General features: G+C 42.7%; 1 pseudogene; it reads left to right on the top strand.

Moving 5' to 3' along the window:
• The first annotated feature begins 1,179 nt into the window (after window positions 1-1,179).
• Window positions 1,180-6,228, top strand: LOC132476510 (solute carrier family 52, riboflavin transporter, member 1-like; annotated as a pseudogene).
• Window positions 6,229-7,387: the final 1,159 nt, after the last annotated feature.

Here is a 7,387-nt window from a genome sequence, read left to right as displayed (position 1 = left end):
ATTTACAATAGCATCAAAAATAAAATAAAATACTTGGGAATAAATTTAACCAAGGAAGCAAAAGATCTGTACACTGAAAACCATAAAACACTGATGAAAGAAACTGAAGAAGACACAAATAAATTGAAAGATATTTAGTGCTCATGGATAGGAAGAATTAATGCTGTTAAAATGTCCATACTACTCAAAGTGATCTACAGGTTCAATTCAATCCTTAGCAAAATTCCAATAGCTTTTTCCACAGAAATAGAAAAAACAATTCTAAAATTGGTATGGAACCGCAAAATACCCCAAATGGACAAAATCATCTTGAAAAAGAACAATGCTGGAGGCATCACAGGGCAAAACAGGATGCAATTAGCATAAAACCAGATACACAGATGGATGGAACAGAACAGTAGAATACGAGACCCCAGAAATAAACCCACAGATACCTGCTCAATTAAATTTTGACAAGCCATGATATCACTCAAAAGTGGAATCTTTTAAAACAAACAAACAAACAAACAAACAAAAAATATATATATCTCAAACTCACATGGGCGCTGGACCATGCCGGGGGCGTGCAGGCCCAGGGCTTCCCTGAGTCCAGGACGGCAAATTGGAGTCCTCACACCGGCTTGGCTGCGCTTTCCGGCCCCACCTGTTCTGGGACGGAGCCGCGACCCTGGGCGAGAGGCGGGGTCCTCGAAGCTCGGCGAGCAGGCGTGCTGCCGGGTCAGGGAGCACGGTCGCCTGACAGGGAGCAGGGACCCAGGCGAGCGGGCGGGCGCCCTGGACCGCTCTGCGCAGCCGCCTGACGCAGCGAGGGGCGGTGCTCGCCGCAGCGGCGCCCCCAGGCCCCACTCGGCCCGGCGGTCACGGTTCTCACAGAAGCCGCGGAACTCTGCGTGGCGCTTGAGAGCAGATCCTGTCCCGGAGTCTTTGTTCCGTGATGTGAGGGTGAGTGTGGTGGTGGTGTCGGGAGGTCGGACCCGAAGGCCACCTCCCTCTTTCATCATCCTCGCCTGGGGCTGTGGCGCCTTCCTGCTCCCCTGCCTGACGGCCTTGCCGTGTGGTGATGCTTGACGGGGTCTTCTGTCCCCAGAAGAGCCTGAAGCATCTTCTTTGGCCCTAGGTGAGGACAGAGGAGCTGGCTGTGACCTTGGCCCTGTCCTGGATGTCCCAGCCTTGGGCTGAATGGCGGCACCCCTGCTGGGCCTTCCGGTGCTGACCCACCTGCTGGCAGCCCTCTTTGGCACGGCTCATGGGCTGCCGTCACAGGAGCCGGGTGGCTGCCTGGGGGTGGTAAAAGACCTCCCCGAGGGTTGGAGTCTCCCCTCCTACCTCTCTGTGCTTGTGGCGCTGGACACCCTGGGTCTGCTGCTGGTGGTGACTCTGTGGCAGCAGTCGGCCCCAGGCAAGGGCGAGGGGGCCCCCATCCTGCTGCCGCCTTCTAGGGTCTCCTGCTGCTGTTGCTGTCACCGCCAGCTGTACTCACAAGGGGCCCAGGGCCTGGCCTGCACATGGGAGCCCCAGGAGTGGAGGAAGAGGTCTGGCGTTGCAGGAGCCACCCGGCCAGATGGCAGGCATCACCCCCAGCCCAGACCCTGCAGCCCATCGGTGGTGCCTGTCTGCTGGGCCTGCTGGCCACCACGAACGCTCTGACCAAGGATGGGTTGCCTGTTGTGCAGAGCTGGTTCTGCCCACCCTACGGACACCTGGCCTACCACTTGGCCGTGGTGCTGGGCAGTGCCGCCTCACCTGCTTCCTGACCATGGGCGTTCTATGCAGGTCCCTGGCAGGGCTGGGCAGTCTCTCTCTGCTGGGCATGCTCTTTGGGGCCTGCCTGATGGTGCTGGCAATCCTGAGCCCCTGCCCACCCGTGGTGGGCACCTCTGCAGGGGTGGTCCTTGTGGTGGTGTTGTAGATTCTGTGTCTGGGCATGTTCTCATACGTGAAGGCGGCTGCCAGCGCCCTGCTGCACGGGGGGGATGGGGGAGTGGGGAGCTGTCGCTGCTGGCGGCAGGCCTGGCCATCCAGGTGGGCTCCCTTTTCAGCACTGTTGTCATATTCCCTCTCACCATCTACCACGCGTTCCCCAGCAGGAAGAACCATGTGGCCCAATGTGCCTTCTAAACCTGGGCAGGTGGGGACTTTGCTCCACCCCACCTGTCTTCAGATTGGGGCTGCCACAGTGCCTGAGTGCCCACAGCCCAGAGAGGCCCACCCCACACACAGCATTCTGTAGGACGCCTGTGCACTCCACAGGAGAATCTGGGGACCACAGAGCAGGCTCAAAGCCAAAGCCAAGCTGGGGATGTGGACTTGGCCCCGGGCCTGGGATCTGTGTGGGATTTGTACAATAAAGCATTTTTATTCAAAAAAAAGAAAAAATCAAAAGAAGCAGAGTAGAATGGTGGTTGCCAGGGGTTGGGGGGGTGGGGGTGAGGGAAATGAGAAGAGACCGGTAAAGAGTACAAACTTTGTTATAAAGTGAATAAGTTCTGTGGGTCTAATGTATAGCATGGTGACTATAGTTGATTAGACTATACTGTATATTTTGAAATTTGCTAAGAGAGTAGATCTTAAGAGTTCTCACAAGCACACACAAAAAAGATAAATATATAATGTGATGGAGGTGATGGACATGTTAACTTGATTGTAGGAATTCTTTCACGGTGTATATGGATATGAAATCATCACATTGTACCCTTTAAATATATTACAATTTTATTTGTCCATTATGCCTCAGTAAAGCTGAAAACAAAAAGGAATGAAATATGATACATGCTATAGTGTGGATGAACCTTGAATACGTAACACTGAGTGAAAGAAATCAGACACAGAGGGTCACATATTGTATGATTCCATTTATATGAAATATCCAGAAGAGTTAAATCCAGAGATAGAACACAATGGTGGTTGACAGAGGCTGGGGAGAGGAAGGAATGGGGAGAAACTGTTTAATGGATAGGGGTTTTACTCCGGAGTGATGGAAATGTTTTGGAACTAGATAGAGGTGGTGGTTTCACAACATTGTGATTGTGCTCAATGCCACCAAATTGTTCACTTTAAAATGATTCTTTTTATGTTATGTGAATTTCACGTTCATAACTTATTTTTAAAGAGCACTTATTAGACAAAAATAGCAGATGGCATATGTAATCAAGCTTTAGATGTGAATTGCCAATTAGTTGAGCTCTAATTAAGCTTTGTAATAACTAACACAATATATTTTCTCCAGAAATCTTGATAGAAAGACTTTCAAAAGATTAGATCCACAGTGAATGGCAGTCATCATTGCCCAAATATTAACATAACAAAAAAAGTTGCTAATTTGTTTGCAATTTACTGAAGAAGCAAACATTGTCAAGATAGTGGGGAGGATTTGTTGATGCTGAATCTGCCACATTTGTACAGGGAAGCCTTAAAGCACCTCTATCTTTTAAACAAAATATAAATTGCTTTTTGATTCAACACTGCTAGCCTAACAAGTGGGAAATTTCTCCTATTTTAAATTCAGCTGAAGATGAGAATTATATCTAAGTGTATAATGAATGAGAGCTATTTAGAAACATGAATGTAAATGTTCTGTGGCTTATGGTCAGTCCTTTGTTTTCAACAGCTTATGCATTCGGCTTCTCTAGCTTGTATTTGTATTCTGATTGTGAAGATTATTTCTGAATCTTTGTTTCACATATTGCAATGCCTTTTGACATTGGAAAACCTGGAAGATATGATTACTTTGGGTTTGGTTTTCTTTTGTTTGAATGCAAATCAAAATGACATGGAAACATCACAAGCGTTTTTTGCAATTTGCACTTTAACAGGAAAAAATCAAACATTAGTTTCTTCCTTTGGATTTCAATAGGAGGCAACATGATATGGAGTTAGGGAGTCAGGAGGATCTAGATTTGAACCCGGGTCCTCCCCTTAAACACTTACATTGCAGTACACATAATAGGTAGCTATAATTATTACCATTATCCAAAAAAGCAGAGGTTTGAAAGAGAAGAAAAGGGAAGTATATGAGAAAGGAAGGAGAAGAGAAGATTAGGAAAAGGAAGAGGAAAGTGAGGAAAGAATAAATTAGAATTTCAAGAGAAACTAATTGGCGATTTATGCTGAAATGGAAAGCAAGAATCCTGAATCTTTGCCCTGGTTATTCCTCTGATTTTACTATTTGTTCTCCCTTTTCTTTGCTTTCCTCTCTTTGGGGTTTTTACTTAAAGTGTCTCATCAGTTTCCATCTCCTCTTGGGTAATACTCTATGAATACACAGAATTCATTAATGGGATAAAGGAATAACAAACCAGTGAAATAAACAAGATTTGTGAGGTCAAATTTTAACTAGATCTGAACATAATGGAAATCTAGTGTTTCAAGCCCAAAGACTTGACTTGACAACTTTACTTTTCCTAATGCATTTTTTTTTCTGACTATTAAAGTCACTGTTAATACATGATCCCCATAGAAAGTTTAGAAACACAGGAAAGTACTAGGAAAAAATTAAAATCACAGTAAACATCCCCACCCTGAGATAACACAGGTAGTATTTTATTTTTTTCTTTGCAGTCTTTTTTTTCTAGTCTGTGGTCTCAGTCTGTAATGTAATATTGTCCTCTGATGTTTTAGTTTTCATTATGTCATGAGCACTTTCCATGTCATTTTTTCCAAAAATACCATTTCTATTGTGTAGATGTATCTTAGTTCCATTTAACATTAATAAAACATTAATGTTAAACCTTCTGCCCCAACATGCACCCCGACCCCAAATACTTCCCCTCAGAATCGAAGCAGAGCTGTAAAAGAAAGGTAACCTGGGCCTTAAGATTTAAGTGTTGTCATATGTATCTTAGTTTTACAAGTAAAAATTCAAGGTATATCTGAAAAATCTAAAAACTTGGAAAAGATTGAGAAATAAGACAGCCTTTTTTCCAAGTATTTTTTTACTCTTCATATTGTATTACATCTCTCATTTCCACATCAACTTCCATACAAGTGTAAAGAAAGCTTTTCCCCTCAAGTTCTTTTTCAACTTGAATTTGTTGCTTGCTTTAGCAAAGGCAAGGCCATGCCCTCCAGGAGACAAAGAGATCATTCTGGCCACAGACATGCTCAGGCCTTGACTTTTCCTTAGAAAGGCAATTTGCCCACAAAATTAACTAAGTCATGTCTCAGCTGACTGCAAGTCAATGGTTTTCCCTCAAATTTGGTCCAACTTACCCCAGATCTGACATAAAAATTAAAAAATAAAATGAAAACCAATTCAGGTGCTACCTTGAGCATTTGGGGTTTTGTTTATTTCAAAAAAAGGAAGTATGAAATGCGCAGTTTCTTTTTAATTCTCTGGAGACAAGAATTAGGGAGAGGCATCTTAAATATTTCAACTCCCTTAAATATTTTAACCTCCTCGTAAATGTTATGCACTAAATAAATATTTGTTGATATGAGCGAATGAATGAATAAATTTTAGCATTTAATAATGTAGATAAATATTTGTTGACATGAACAAATGAATGAATAAATTTTAACATTTAATAACGTAGAGTTCGGAAACCAGGGAACAGGAGTCGACTCTTGTGAGCCTCAGTGTTGCGGAAAGAGGTGGCAATAGAAACATGTTTGAGTCCTGCCATCTCTGTTTTCTAGTTTTGTTTTGTGCAGGTCACTCTGACATTTTTTTTTTCCTGCATGAAAAGTAAAAATCTGGCTGAGCCTTAGTTTCCCCATCTGTTTATAAAATTACATTGTAACCATTTGTCTTCACAGATGGGGGTGATGAGTTGAGATAATCATGATTATTCATGTATGCTGTAAACAGCAGAGTAAATGGAGAGCAACAGACCTCAGACCACATTTAGCCATGCCAGCTTGGGCAAGTGACTCAAATTCAATAAGCCTGTTTTCTTACCAGTGAAATGCGGATAATACAAACTTAGGAAACTGCAGCTTTAAAATGTAATAATATGTGTAACATGTGTTGCAGAGGCCTGGCTTCTACTGTTAGAAGCCAGGCCTCTGCAATGCATGTTACACATATTATCCCCTTCTGCTTCACAACAGAAGCTTATTTGGGGACTGTCCTTCAGGCTCATCATGGTACATGTAGCCCAAGACAGGAAGTATCAAACCAAAAATCTGGCCTCTTCAGAGTTCTTCCGGTTTCCAGGCTCCAGCACTTCTTCCAGTGCTGCGCCCTCTGATCTTTTCCAGCCATTAAATACTCTTTTCCTGGGGAATTAAAATTGTTTAAACTTGTCAAGAATTTTTAGATGTAGATTAAGTTGTAATTATGTTTCAGGAACTCTTGATGCTACAGTTTAAAAAGTAAGGGAAAATACTTATTTGTATTTCATTTTTTTTCCTTTTTTTCTCCTCCGCTGATTTCTTAAAAATAGAACAACTTTCACTATTCATGACATAGATATCAGGCAGAATAATATTGGGAAACTCCTAGTATTTAACATCAGACATTTAGCAGGTGTTAATGATGAAATTTTGTGTTCAAACATTAATAGTTTTAATAAGTAGTTTAAGGAGTCAACTTCAGAATTAGTTATGCTTTGTTAATGAAATGATTACCACCTGATAATATAATTTCAAGAACATATTTTATTAATGAAAGTGTAATGAACAAAAACCAATTATGCTGAAGTTGCTACAGTGATTTAAGTTTATTTGAAATATTTTTGCTTCCATTTACATCCTTGCAAAGTGAATTTTTATGTTTTTCAAAATAAAGGGGAATTGAGCCCCTAGACACACCCTCCCCCAAGGAGTTCACCCATTTTGAAGCCATGTAAACTGTTCAATATATACTGAGAGACTATGGCCCCCAAAGTCTTGGAACAGTTAATTCATGTACCATACAAAGAATAGTCTTTGTGATAGTTTGTTTCCAGATAGCTGCCATTAATTTTTTCCCTCCTGATACCATTCCCCCATCATACAGTGGAATCTTTTTTTTATGTCATTCCCCCATGGAAAAGTAGAATCTATTCCCTTCCTCCCCTTGAAACTGTGCTGGATTGAGAGACTTGATTGACCAATAGAATGCAGAGGAATGATGCTCTGGGACTTTTGAAGCTAAGTAATTGGAAGCCTTACAGCATGGTATACTTTTGCTTTCTCTTAAAATGCTCCGGAGGTAGCCAGCTACCACTTGAGAAGTTTGACTCCTGTGGCACCACTAATGTAATAAGCCCAAGCAACTTGGAGAGGCCCTGGAGTGTGAGAAGCTATATGGAGAATGAGAGGCACCCAGGAGCACTGAGAAGCCAATTATGTGAGTGAAAAAGCCATGTTGGGAACAGGTCTTCAAGCCACAGCCACTCCAGTTGATGCCACAGGGAAGAGAGAAACTGCCCAGTGAAGCCTTTCCCAAAATCCTAACTTACAAAAT

Source organism: Mesoplodon densirostris, chromosome 2, assembly GCF_025265405.1.
Source record: "Mesoplodon densirostris isolate mMesDen1 chromosome 2, mMesDen1 primary haplotype, whole genome shotgun sequence".
Taxonomy (NCBI): domain Eukaryota; kingdom Metazoa; phylum Chordata; class Mammalia; order Artiodactyla; family Ziphiidae; genus Mesoplodon; species Mesoplodon densirostris.
Note: the sequence above shows the minus strand (reverse complement) of the source record. Positions and strands in the feature narration are given on the sequence as shown.